The following is a 14,114-nucleotide window of genomic DNA, read 5'->3' as shown; positions in this document are numbered from 1 at the left end:
TGCTATTAGTCACTGAGGATCTGTTGGCGGCAAGGAATCTCTGAATCTCGAGAAGGAACCTTGAGCAGCATCCCTACCCAAGGGGAGATCCTGGTGTGCAGCCTGCTGCTGTGTGGGAGAGCTCAAAGAGCTCTTGGGCTGTTCACTATTTATGGGGGTAAGATGATTGACCTATTTTTTTATGCATATTGGCCACAGTACCAATATTGCTTAAGTTAGCCCTTGGCTATTGTGTTGTTTTCTGTCTCACCGAAACCACGCTGAGCCCCGGATGCTGCCATCATCACTAGACGCACCCATGGTGACCACCACGGGTGGTTATCGCTTGGGCAGGGTTACAGGAGATAAAGATCAGGCTGGCTCCTGGGGAGAGGGAGCACACCGGCACAGCATCCGCTGCACCCAAGTTGGGGGTTCAGCTTTTAGCATCTTACTTCGCCCATCGGCGTCCCAGGCTACCCAGCTGCAGAGTAGATGGGCTTGTGAGAGCTGCAGTTGGGGGTGCCTGTGCGAGCGCAGCCATAGATCTGCACTGGGGACCAGCAACGCGTGATACCGTACAGTGACACGGGTGTCACAGTGTTTTGCTCCCAGACCTCTTTCCTGTGGAGTCCTGCTTCAGGCACCGGATGAGATGATACAACCTAGGAAAACATTGTTGTGGATCTGGGAGACCTGCTGACCCATTGTGAGAGTTGGAGGGTGTTTAGAATAGGAGGGTGGAAGGAGAGAAGGGAAGGTGCAGTGTTGAGCAGACCACAGGATGCTACCCTGTAGAATTAGATTTTATCCTTGCCTCTACTGCAAAGACTTTATATGCACAGGGTTTGAGAGATTTCCAGCGTAAAACACTGACTGATGGACTATTCAGCTCTACTTAGATTATCGAGCACTTATCTAAAATGCATGAAATCCAGGTCTCTCTGAAGACCATTACAAAGCCTTCCTAGACATCACTGGGCCAGGATTCCTCAGATTATAATTATGGACTTTGTGATCTCTTCTTACCTGCTAGGCTGCCTACTGGACACTGGGAGAGTATTAGAAAAAAGGGTATCATACATGCCTGCCCTGCTTTTAGGCCCTCTGTGAGGCGTTTGCTTGTGACAAGCTGGGATCCTGGGCTTTACATTAACTACATTCAATGCATGATGTGCTGTGTGGTTTGTCTGCTGTGCTGTCTCCTTCCCTTTGCATCGGTACATTTTGGCTAACAAGGCTATACAGCCTCATGAGGGTGCAAGATGTCCTCAGGGTTTTTAAGAGGCTTCATGTAGGAAATATGCAAAGGCGAGTTTGGAGGCAGACGGACTGACTGTTCAGGTGATAGTAGCACGACTACCATCCAACAACAAATTCCATCCACTTACAGAAAAAAATATCTTAAAATCAATTGTATCCTGAATCATGCACCATCTTACATCTGATATAATCCAAAATATTAAATGCCATCATTAGTCAGGACTTGTATATATCTATTGCTACAGTAATTAAATACTTCAGAAATCCAGGGAAAGATTACACCGCTTCTAGCCCTTGTATGGGTATAACTGCATTTGCAATTAGGGTGCTACATCACCTTCATATTTCAAAACTGAAAACGCAGTAAAATAAAAATCTTTCAACACAAGTTGTTTAGCAACAGCCAAATGCTGAGTCTATAAAAGTTGAATTGTGAATTGCAAAACATTTTGAGATTTATTATACTCCTCTGCTTAAGGAAACAATACTACATTTCAAGTGAAATGCAGAGAATACTTTTGTATAAGAACAAGATGGCTGTTCTTTTATAATATCCAAGCCCGACATCCTGCAGCCCCCAGGAGCAGCAGTTGAGGCTAGACATACGTGGGAATGCCTCCTAATACTCTCCCATTCCCCAGCCATCTACAGCTGATGGCACATGGTTTCTACCTGTTTAGTAAAACAGTGGAATTTTCCTTATCATTCTTGTCCAGATTTCCCCTGGACCCATCATCTAGCAGTGAACTGCACAGATCTATCAGATGTTGCATGAGAAGTCACCTTTTGCCCTTCCAACCCTTACCATTCTGTGATTCTGTGATCCTGTGATTCTCCCAGCTTCAAGTGATGCTTTCCTTATTGGAAGAGTGAGCAATTGATCCATAGTCAGCTACCGTGTTGCTGGGTTTTATAGATGTCGGTCATATTCCTTATAATCTATCTCTTTTCCAAGCTGACAAGCCCTGGCCATATTCGATGTTCCTTCTCTGGGAGCCAGTCCATGCCTCTGGTTTTTCTCGTTACTGTTTTCTGACCATTTTCTAGTTGTACAATATCCTAGTAGCGATATCCCCTCTGGACCAGGACTGTGCTGATAGGTCTGACCTAAGCGGGACAGTGCACGTGGAGTGTGATTTTTAAATGTTTTAAACATTTAAATGATGATTGTAAAATATTACACTTCAACTAGCAAAAAGATGCTTGAAACAATGCTTGCTTCAGTTTAGCTTGCGCTGGCAAATAACATGTTTAAGCTAAAGGAAAACAAGCCATCCTTAAAAAATATCCACTTATGGGATGCAACTAATTAAAAAGTCATATGTAATGAAGCTGGTTTAAGTTTGTGCTTGTGGGAAAACAATGGACTGCTTTGCATTGAGTTGGTACAGGGTCGATACGTCTTTCCACTGGAACCCAAAATGATTTACGTGATCCACAGGAGTGAAGCCAAAGCAGCCAGCAGCTCTATAGCCGGCTTCCCAGGCTGCCCGCCCTCCTCTGCCCGCCCTTGCTTTCCTCTGGCAGCTCCTGGTGTCAAAGGCCTCCTTCTCCGCTTCCCTCGCCTATTTTCTGCTCCTTGTTCCCTGCTCTCACACACCGCCTTGGGCCCCACCTTCAAAGCCCTTCCTAGACCTATCTGTTGCTGTTTTTATATGTATATATCTCTGAGGTGACAGTGAAGACCTCCGCTTCCTGGTGATCCTGGCGTTGCTGCTTTTATCTCTGCTTCTCAGAATGTGACCTTGCCTCCAGCTAACTTTAAAGCTCTTCATTATTTCCTTCTTTTTAAATCCCTTTTCAAGGCTAACTTCCATGACAGATACTGACCAAGTAATAATAAGTTGATAGATGCTGAGAATAGCATTCTTAGCTGTTAAAAATGAAACAAAAGCAAATATATCCAATGTGTATAAAATAGAAGATATTCTCACAGTAACTCTTACCTGCTGGTGTAATTCTGAGCTCCAGCCTTACCTGTACGTCTCCCTTATCATGTATGAGAAGTGCTGGAGAAATAAGGCAAATATTTCTGCATCAACCTGTGGTTTATTATATGTTTATGTAAGAACTTACCGGAAAGAACCTTCATTGTTTTTCTGGAGGAAATTATTGGATTATATATGTATCTGAATATAACTGAAACCCAAGTCATTTATCAATGTCTTGGTTTATAAACAGAAGATAAGATTAAATCCAGTATTTAAATAGAGTAAAATTTTCTAAGTTACGTGTTACAAAAGACAAGTAATTCTGTCATCTTTCTCTAGTGGGTAAGCTGAGAGAAATATTTGAGAGTGTTTAACTCAATGTACTGTATTCTCTCCTAGCAGGAAGGGATATCTAGGCCTGAATGTCATACATGAGAATCTCTAATCTCTGCAATTTATATATCAGAAGAATTGATTCAGCTGAAGTATCTGGATGACTTTCTGCAATGCGTGCCCTGGTTCTGGCCAATCCAAATGCCTGTTATAATGTGTTTTGTACCTGAGGTTTTTCTGCCTGGTATTCTGTACCTTTTCAGTCCTTTGCTTCCCATTTACAAAAGAAACTATGGCTTAAAGGGACATTGTTCCAGTGAACTGTGGGACAGAAGGCCACAAACGGTGACATATCTCTGGAACTCGTATGGAAAATTATGGCATGGCAAGTGAGGGTTTTTTCTTTTAGCTTGAAAATAGTCTGTAATAAAGAGGAGGAGATGGAGGAAATGTTATTTCTCCAGTTGCCGATGTCCACAGAAGGATGCACAATTGGCTTAAGCTTCAGAGACCCTCCAGTCCTCTAAAAAGGTATTTGCCAATGTATAAATGACCAGATACTCAAATATTATTCATGACTTGCAGAACTAGACATCTCTCAGTATTATGCCCTTTTCACTTTTTTTTTTTTTTAAAGACTGGAGTCCACTAAGCAAATGCAAATCATAAGGTCAAGGTAGTTTGACATATGATTTTGTGACTGTCTGTGAGACACTTAGATATGAGTGATCAGGCACATAAGAAAATAATTTTATGTACCAGCATTGTCTCAGTGAGAATTAAACTCTTAGAGTCCCACTTCTAATTCTTGTTCATATTTTTTTGCTTTTATTTTGAAATACATGATGCCATCCCAGCTAGATTACATATTTTCTTTAAATAGTTGATGAGCCAAACAAATGTTTGAAAGGAAACAAAGCAAACATGGTATCCAGGCATGTTATTTAGGTCTGTTACTTACTATATGGTGCATTTTTTATCCATTAATTGTCACCTTAAAGGCACCTTAAGTCTCAGCCTTCTAGTAATGGGCAGAATCCTCTAATTATGCTGTAGCTGTATTCAGATTGTGTCATTAGACAAATCTGTGGGAGATGCAGCTTCTTGTAATCATTGTGGTTGCCTTAGCTGTTATGGTTTTTTCGGTATTTGGAATTACAGTGAAATAACAACACTGTTAAACAGTAATTACATGGCTTTCACGGAAGTGAAGCAAAAGTGTTTAAGAGAAAGTCTATTCAAAAAGAAGAAATAAAGGGGTGCTTTGGTGACAGCTCCATGTCCTTTGATTACAGGACAGAATATGAATTTTAATTGCTCTTATTTTTATACAGTGAAGGGCTCTGGGGTTTTTGGTGTTGTTTTGTTTTCTTTTGGTTTGTTTTCGTGTTTTGTTTTGTTTGTTTTGGTTTTTTTTGTTTGGGTGTTTTTCGTTGTTTTGTTGTATTTTGTTTTGGTTTTTTTGTGGTGGTCATGTCTTTCCTGTTTATTTTTCTGTATAAACCAGGCCAAATAATCATATGTGACATTTCACCAGAGTGGAGAAATTGCCACAGAATAGATAACTGGTTTGTTGCAGCACTGGGGAGTCCCATCACTTATTGCTGATACCTTTAGTCCCTACATAAAGAATCTTCTAGCTCACGCTTGGAGGCAAAAGCCAGAAAGGCTAGAAAAATAACAGACAACTTTTATAATGCTTGTACCATGGATTTGTTTGTCCCTGGCTCCATATGTCTTCACAGCCCAAACGAATACTGTCAGTGCCTGCTGTCTTCAAAGCACCTTTGAATCCTGTGGGAACCACAATTAATTGGAACGGTACCTGTTCGGTCTTGCCAGTTATCAGACGCTGTTAATCTAATACTTCTGTTTCTGCCCTTTGTAGTCTTTGCTTTAACTTTTTATATTCTTTTTTTTATGTACGGTAGTACGTGCAGTTAAATCATATCCAGTTACATAGTCCTAGATGATGGGCCAGACCATTTATTTTACGAGCAGCCACTATTCATTGGCACCTTTCGAAGGGCTGCTCATGTAGTTTAAGCCAGAGGAGACCATGTCCTAAGACTGTGAACACATCGGGGACATCTTAAAAAATTAGTTTGAAGATGTGTAGCTTTAATTCTTTTTTACCATGAAGTATATTTCTTTTTTAATTGGGTTAGTTTTTATAGGTACAGCCTTCTGTGATTATTCCTATAAGGAAGATTTATAGTGCTTCATTACAGCTCCGTTTTCCAATGTAGCTCTGAAAATAATAACTTTATGTTTCTCTGGTGCTTACTAATTTTCACTTGCATGTTTGTGGACTTTTTGGCATTGTATAAGAGGCCTAATCATATACCTGTTATACTAAACAGTATGTACATGCTGAGTAAAAAGATTGTTTCTAATCTAAAGAGTGGGTCGCGACTTTGTGTAAAGAATGCAAGACTTCTTATGCTTGCAGGCCAAAAAATGATGTCAAAGAAAGACAAATCAAAGGACATGGCCATAGGCAAGAGCGTATAGAAGCAATTAATTTTTCACCTCAACAGCCACCACTGACCACAAAACAAGATCCTACTGGTTTAAGTAACTGCAGGGTAACAAAACTAATCTAAAGGATCTAGCCTCACAAGAAACAGGGTGGAAAATTAGGGACATGCCCTTGCCTATCTGCAGTAAAGCAGTTTAATGTTAGTGCTAACCTAATAAAGAGGAGGTCTTCCATACAGGGGTTTTCCTCTGACACTGAACTTGTTCCTGCTGGGGTCCTGCTCTGCAGATGCCAGGATGCCCTCACTTGCCGCTTACGTCAGGGCGCGCTTTAGCATTAATAGGCTGGCCACTTGCTAGAGCTTCTTTTTATGTTAAAACTTACAGTAACCAGTGACTATCGTTTTCTTTCTGTTCAATTCATAACAATTTTATGTGTATTTCTTTCATGGTATATTTGTATTACATGTTTTAACTTTATTTGCTGTGTTTCATGATTAGCATTTTTAGTAAAATTCTAGGGGACGGGTTGTTTCTCTGGAACTAATCATTGAACCATCTTGCTTCCCAGGTGATATTTGGGGATCCAAAAGCTTCAGCTGCATTTTTCTTTTCAATGTTTTTGCTGAATGGGAAACTTTTATTTCATTCTGCTCTTTCTGCACTCTCTTAGCCCATCAAGTATTTTTAATTTCCTTAGTTATAGCACATGAGTATGAGAAACTATAGACTGTTCATCTGTGAGGTGTTTCCCCAAATTCAGTGGTTTGGCTGCAAATAATACTGATGTATGTGAGGAGAGACTACCTACTGAAATATAATTTACAAATAAGAAATTTCCTTTCTCCGTTACAAGCTCATACTAAAGGGTAACCCCATATAGAGAGAAATGGCACAGGAATGCACCAAACCAGCAACTGACTTTGAGATGAAGAGCAATATAATTAGAGGATCAAGAAGGAGCTCGTTAGTCCCTAACTACATTTATGCTAGGAAATGAAGTAGTCAATCATCTGAGTTAAAGAGCTATTGTAACTTGAGTGTGATTCAGGGGTACTTAAGATAATTGCTTACTGGTTTTTTAATAGCACAGGACTTTTTTAACACAAGGGAGTGTGGCAGGGGAGACTTGCTCGATTTACGTGGTTTAACTCAAATTAAGATCAAAGTGGTTTCCAGATTTATTAATGACACGTAATTAGCCGGCAGTCAGTGAACTTCACTTTCTGGATCAATACCAGCAGGCCAACAGATAAACCAAAGTACAAAACACTTGCAAGATGCTGAAAAGCACCTACAAGTTTCTAAACACCCTAATCCCCACCATTTCTAATCCCACAGGCGCATGCTCACGTGTGCACACCCCTTTCTTACAGGTGTGGGGGGGTGACAAGCGCACCCCCATAACATTTTATATTCTTGACAGGCGAGGAGCTTTGTGGGGTGGAAGAAACGCCAGATGGTCCATCACTCACCATGGAGCCATCCCTGCTGACTCCTTGTTCTTCGCTGCTGGTTTATCCAGCCAGAGGCACAGGCTCTGCCACTCCGTAGCCGGTCATTTCACATTTAAAATGCCAGGGAAATAGTCTCATTTGATGAGAGAATGCTAAGTAAGGAATATTTTAGATTAAAATATCTTGATGAAGCTCACAGATAAATATGCACCTACAGTGATTCTGGTAAGTAACATAAAGAGACAAACCAAAGGGGCTGTTATTCCAGTCTCTTCAGCCATGGCCAACCGTAGCTAATGAAGGCTAAGGAAAAAAAATAAGAATAAGCCATGTATGCTATGGTAGTTCCCCAGATAAATTTGAATTACATATATTCTGTTTTGTTTTCTATTTATTTTCTTGTAATTGACAGCATTTAATTTGCTGTTGACCATAATCAACCATGGGACTTGGGAATAATATTTTCACAGAAATATCTATTGAAAGTTTTGGATCTCTTTCCTGAATGACTCTCGCAGCCTATACCAAACTGACCTTATTTATCACTACAGAAATGGTGTAACTTTTAATGTCTTAGGAAATCTGTGGTGTCCTATTGCTCACTATTGCTAATGGAGCATAGCTTTCCAGAAACCATTAATACTGCATTATTAACATAAAACATAGCAGTAGCAGTGCCCTTTCTCCTGCTCTGTGTCTCTTTTATTAACATTACATGTTACCTAATGTATATGCAAGAAATTTCCTTTTCATCCTCTTTCCATGCATCTTGGTTTTTCAGAGCTTTTAAAATACCGTTTCTCCGATCCAGTTGTGAGCACCATTTCTGTTAAGGACTCCCAAAAGTGAAGGAAGAGGTGTGTGGTAGGGACAGGGGAGAAAGGGCTGAGGACTTACTGAACCCAGTTAGCCACCAGAGAAAACGTGACGGTGGTTGACATCCTAGAAATAATGCAAGGTAAATAATGTACTTTTAAATCGGTTTTATTCTTGACTCTTAGGCACTAAAATAAAGTTCTTCTAGCCGTGCCCAGGTGAGGACTTAGCAAGGGGATGAGGCAGCGAAGGGTGTTACTGTGCTTACCAGTTCAGCGATGTTGCCCTGCTGGGAATTACCATCCCCGCAGCTCTACTTAGGAGGGAGAGCATTTGTTCGGTTCACCAGAGACAAAATGAGCTGGATAAGTCTAATAGGTGAATCAGTAGGGTGAACCAAATAGGCCAATTTAGTTCGAAACGGGCCAGGAGCGCCCACACGATCTGTTTCACCGGCCGGGCTGCGGGAGCAGCAGCTTCTGGCAGAAAGGCAGCAGCAGCAGCTGCCGGGGCAGAAGGTTTTCCTTGGGGCCCTTGGGATGCAGGAAAGCCTTCAAAAAAAATCACTTGGCGTTCAGCATGATGAAATACTTGCCACGTATGTATAAAAGTATAAATTATGAAGGATCTAGTTTCTCATTCTACAAGACCTCTTGCCTTCAGTACAAACCCAGCAAAGAGGTAGAGGTGAAATATTTGATGAAAATCACATTTCTTTTTCATGTATACATTCAAAGGATAAAATTTCATTATCAATAAACAGATATTCTGTTCTGGTTTGATGTGCATCATGCTGTTCGTGCTGTGAAACAGCCTCTAACTGCTTTTTGCCTGCAACTACAAAAGTGCAGAATATTCCTTATATATAGCTGAACACTTCAGAGAGGTATTCATTCTTCCTTCTTGAAGTTTTCTTTCCTTGTCTCCTGGTGCTTCATGTTTGCTGCAGTTCCAGTATCTCCTAATTATTTATCCCGTATCTCTTTCTGCTTTTATGATATGGGGAAGACCTCACGTACATAACAATCATTGAGAATGAACTGGATATAAACACCAGTCCTATGGGCTCCGTATCGGCAAACTTCTTCAGAGGAATTAAGCTATTGTCAAATATAACAGGTAACATGTCTGTAGCTAGAAATGAATTTCTTCAAAATGAATTTCTTAGGAGTTTCTCTCCAAATGCTGCCTGTATAACTGCATTTCCAGATTAGAAAATAAATTCTAAAGCCTTTTAGATGATGTATTTTACCTGTGTATGTCATGATATAAAGACTGAAGTTGCTGCAGCTACCAGATGTGTTTGGTTTTCTTTTTTCACTTCTTAACAGGCAAAAATTGCAATTCAGACTCTAAGAAACAGATATGATAAGCCACCAGGAAACATGCTAAGAGCTTTATTAGAAAGATTTTATGAACATCAGGAAGTTGACTAGCATATTTTAATATGCTGAAATACTTTATCCAAGAAGCCTTCAAACTAATTAATTGATAGATCTTGTGATATTTTAAGGGAGAAGTTTTAATTTGTTAATAGATTTATTTAAATGTATTTGTTTTTAAAGTCCAAGTCACTGTACTCATAGTTGATTTCCTTCTCTATATAAAATGTCTGAAGTATATTCTCTATTCCAGCTTGTCAACCTTGATGAGCTTGTACCTTCTTTGACCTCTAGTTGCCACAGACTTTAAGTAGCATTTGGTCTGGGTCTTGAGAAATCCTATTCTTCCTTATTTTTGTTTCTCTTGGCCTCTGAGGCTGCTTCTAGACAGGACAAGAGACCTTCTTATGGGGTGGGAATGTAACAGTAAAGTCACAGGGACTGAAATTTTTGTTTTTTGTTGAACTGCTTTTCCATTTAACATCACAAAGGTTTCCTGTATAGACAGTTTCTGTCTATTTTAGCTAAACATCAAAAGACTTACTACCTGTTTTCCAAACAAGAAACACAGAATCAGGCAATCTGAATCATAGAAAGAGTTTATCACAAAAAAACCTAAGTTTAGAAAGAGAATTTGAGGCAGCATTTGGTAAGCCATTACTCTCATCCCTCTATTTTTCCATTAGTGTTATTTTAATGTGTGTTATTACTACATTGCTGGTTTTGTTACCAACATTTTTACCTTAGTGTGAATTTATATTTCATAACATGCTTGTTTTTAGCAGTGGTTTTAGCAAAAGGTACCTATATCCTAAAGTAACATGGAGAGAAGGTATCCTTTATGTTGCTACTATATGGGAACTAACCAAAAAAAGGATAGTGGTTTTTTACCAGTTTCATATGTATGTTTGTTTTGGGGTGGGTTTTTTTTGTTTGGTTTTGTTTTGTTTTGTTGAGGTTTTTTTGTTTTTGTTTTGTTTTGTTTTTTTAAGGAGACAACCTCAATGGATTTGTTTTATTTAATGGAGTTTGGGTTTTTGCCTTTTTTTTTTTTAATCCTCGGTAGTTTAATAAATACAATTGCATAGGAGGTTTAATGTGTATATTTTGAGCTCTTGTTAATTGAAAGGTTGGGATGTTCTTTTGATACTGCTTTACACAGGTCCAAACAAAACTAACCAGTCTGCCATATCATGTTTTTAATTAGTGTGACTGTGGCAGTATCAAACAGTAGTGCAGTTTGGATATATGCCCTGTAGGATGCCCTGTAAGCCTGTGTTTCGTCTGGATCAGGCATGGTCACTCATTTCTTCTGAATTAAAAAAAGGCAGAGGAGGGGAGGGAAGAGGAAGAATCCTTAGTCCTTTTTCCTGGGCCATTTCTCTACATCCTTTAAGACTTCTAGGACTTTGGCACATGAATGCAATTCAAGACACAAGACGGAGCTCACTGGACAGGGCATCACATCAGGTCCTACCACAGTGATTAGAAAAGCTGTTTCCACTGGAAACCCACACTGATGATTTGGTTTTTCTAATTCAGTTACACTAAATCTTACTTAAGTGGTAGATTTATTCTCTGCTCTTCATTTAAGGTGAAATACTATATTCCCCAAAACAAGCGTAAATGCAAAACCGTAATGATGAGTCCAGCTGCTTTGGGAGGCAGTAGTTTATTTGAGAAGTGGCATGTGTGGATGGATGAGACTTTCCATTCAACCAAGAGAAGGATGTTTCAGTATCTCCTAGCAGCAGTGGCTTGTAACCCTGAGAGAGGCCTGGGGGAATGTGGTTTTGGATCATGGTGCTGGCCAAAAAAGGTTTTGAATTGTGAGTGGGGAAGATTTCCCTAGTTGCTTGAGTCTTTCAGTGTTTGGAAAAGCAAAACTCTCTACTGTATGATAAAATTATTCACATTTGTGTGATTTTAGCAGCCATTTCTTTTAACCTGCAAGTCCTTAAACATTTTGCCTAAATGAAGTTTATGCAAGGAAAAAGCTTAAAAAGTCCAAGGCAGAGATCTGAAGAAAATTCCTGGTTTTGGTCTCTCAACAGCTTCATACCAGGGTAATAACCTGTCCTGGTTATGCTAGAGCAAATATACTGTAGCTGTAGAAAGAGGGATAAGTTTTCATGTTAAAACATGGTTAGAATATTAAATGTATGGTGGCTGGCGTTTTCGATTTGGTTTTTTGGTTTGGGTTTGTTGTTTTTTTTCCCCAGGCTTGTATCTGGAAATTCCCCAGAAACCAGAAAAACAGATGCAAAAAAAAAGACTGTCTGTCTGGGCAGCTGCCATCTGTGTTGGTGCCAGTGGATGGGGTTGTCTCAGTGCTGGCCCTGCTGTGGCTCTGGTGATTTCTTCCAGTGTTACTGATGTATAAGGTTGGGGTCTCAAACACTTTGCAAAGCCACATGGAAGAGACGTCAGCATTCAGACTTGTTTTTATGGTGGTTTGGCTCAGTGGCTAAGTTCTGCCAGGTTTACTGCAAACAACCATAATAGCCCAAACACGTTTGGCCTCATGATAAGCAGATCAGGAGATAAGACACGCTTTCTTGTAGCAAGGAGGTCGGCATAAAGCCTGAAGGTGTCCTCCAGGGCCATCAATCATCTCGCAGTCTTTATCCTCTTTTATAGCGATCAGAAACAGCACAGCTTGCAAATTTATCATAGCCTTATCCATTAGCAAATCTGTGTGTAAACAGTGTACATTAACCAATGATGTAGGGAGCTCTGCAGTACCTACTGAGACCTTCTCTTGCTCTTAGGAAGAGGAACAGTATAGGAGAGCTCGATGTAGGTAAAATTTCACAAATGTATATTGTGGGTCTTACATATAATCATTAAAGCATTACGCATAGAGTTATGAAAGGGTCGAGATACAGGGACCAGTATCTGCAAAGATAAATTGAAAGACAGTATTAAAATCTGATTACGGGCAACCAGAAGAGAGACAGTGTGATTCAGAGCATTAGCAAGTGGCACAGAATATGGCACATCTTGCTTCCAATTTCATCCTTGACTAATGATTGAAAGCTGTTGCCATCTTCATTTAAGCTGTTTGCCACCTTCATATAAGCTGTTTGCAGCTGTTGTCCTGTCTGATTTGCTAACAAGCAGGGAGACTGAATTACATGGCCCTTAAGGTGGGCCTTACAGGTCCATGTTAAAGTACCAGTATAGGGAAGCTTGTGCTGACACTGTATTTGCTAAACATGTGGAGCTTGAAAAAAAAAGAAAAGAAAAGCTTCAGTTTCCAGGGTGCCAGTCTGTATCCTAATCCCACACATAACGGAGAACCCCTAGATGTCTTACTGAAATCAATATGACAATTCCATATGTGTGTGTGTGTGTGTGTATGTTTTATATGTATTCTTATATATGTGTGTGAAGTTCATAGATATTGGCCACAGCCTCACTAAAATCTATGAAAAAACTTCCACTGATTTCAAAAGGAAACAGTATGAGCTGTAAGTACGAATTACTTTTTTACCTAGAAGGTGAAGCCCTTGTTTGTTAGAGCAGTTAATTCTGTTGTCGGAGTACCTAAGAAAGAGGAATAAATAAGACCAATAAATAATTACTAGAGGTAGCACAGTTAGCAGTCAAACAAGAATGCTATTCCTGATAATAAAATATAAATATAGAAAAATAATGTGGTTTAATACATGAAATAAAAACCTCATTTTATTAGACGATGTCTGAAGGTGACAGTCACAAATCAGAAAAGACATATATCTGAAACTTCTACCTTGCTTCGGGTTTGGGAAGAAATATCAGAAGAGAGCTCTGGAAGAAAACTAATTAAAGAAGAAAGTAGAACATAAATCAATTTTGTGATGGTTTGCAATGACAATGCAAACAAATCAGTTTTGTACCTCTGATGTGATAAGAATACAGAAAGTAGCTTAACGGTGAATCATACGTATTCAGCCAGTCTCTGTTGTCATGCCGATACCTCCGTGGGTAGCAACTGTGGATAACACCAGCCCCCAAATAAACAAGCTGTAAGCCTAACTAGAGAGATTTTATCTTGTCTGTACTAAATGTCTCAGTTACAGCTTGAAGTCCAGGGCTCCGGGACGATGTGCATTATTTGATAGGGGCTCCCAGAAATATCACCTTGCCACCGTGCACGGTGAGCCCCGGGAGAGTGGGTGATGCTAAATACAGAATTGTGAAACTAAGCAAGAAACTACAGACCTCTTACTTTGAAATTAGTTTGTCAACAACATCTTAAATAAATCAGTTTAAAAATGTGTGTCTCTTTCTTTGGCTTATTCTTTCCATATTTAGGCAAGGTGATTGTGGAAAATATAAGGATGTGTGGATGGTACCCTTTTGGATGATCGGAACCATTCCCTGTCAGGGCACTGGAGACAAAAGGAAATTAGCTGGCTGGGCTGTGGTTTCAGTTTGTGGCCATGAAGGAAACAAAATAGTGGTTGAAGAGTTGAATTAAGAACAGG

This window comes from Larus michahellis, chromosome 2 (genome assembly GCF_964199755.1).
Source record: "Larus michahellis chromosome 2, bLarMic1.1, whole genome shotgun sequence".
Taxonomy (NCBI): domain Eukaryota; kingdom Metazoa; phylum Chordata; class Aves; order Charadriiformes; family Laridae; genus Larus; species Larus michahellis.
The sequence above is the reverse complement of the archived record's forward strand: the minus strand, read 5'-3'. Positions refer to the sequence as shown.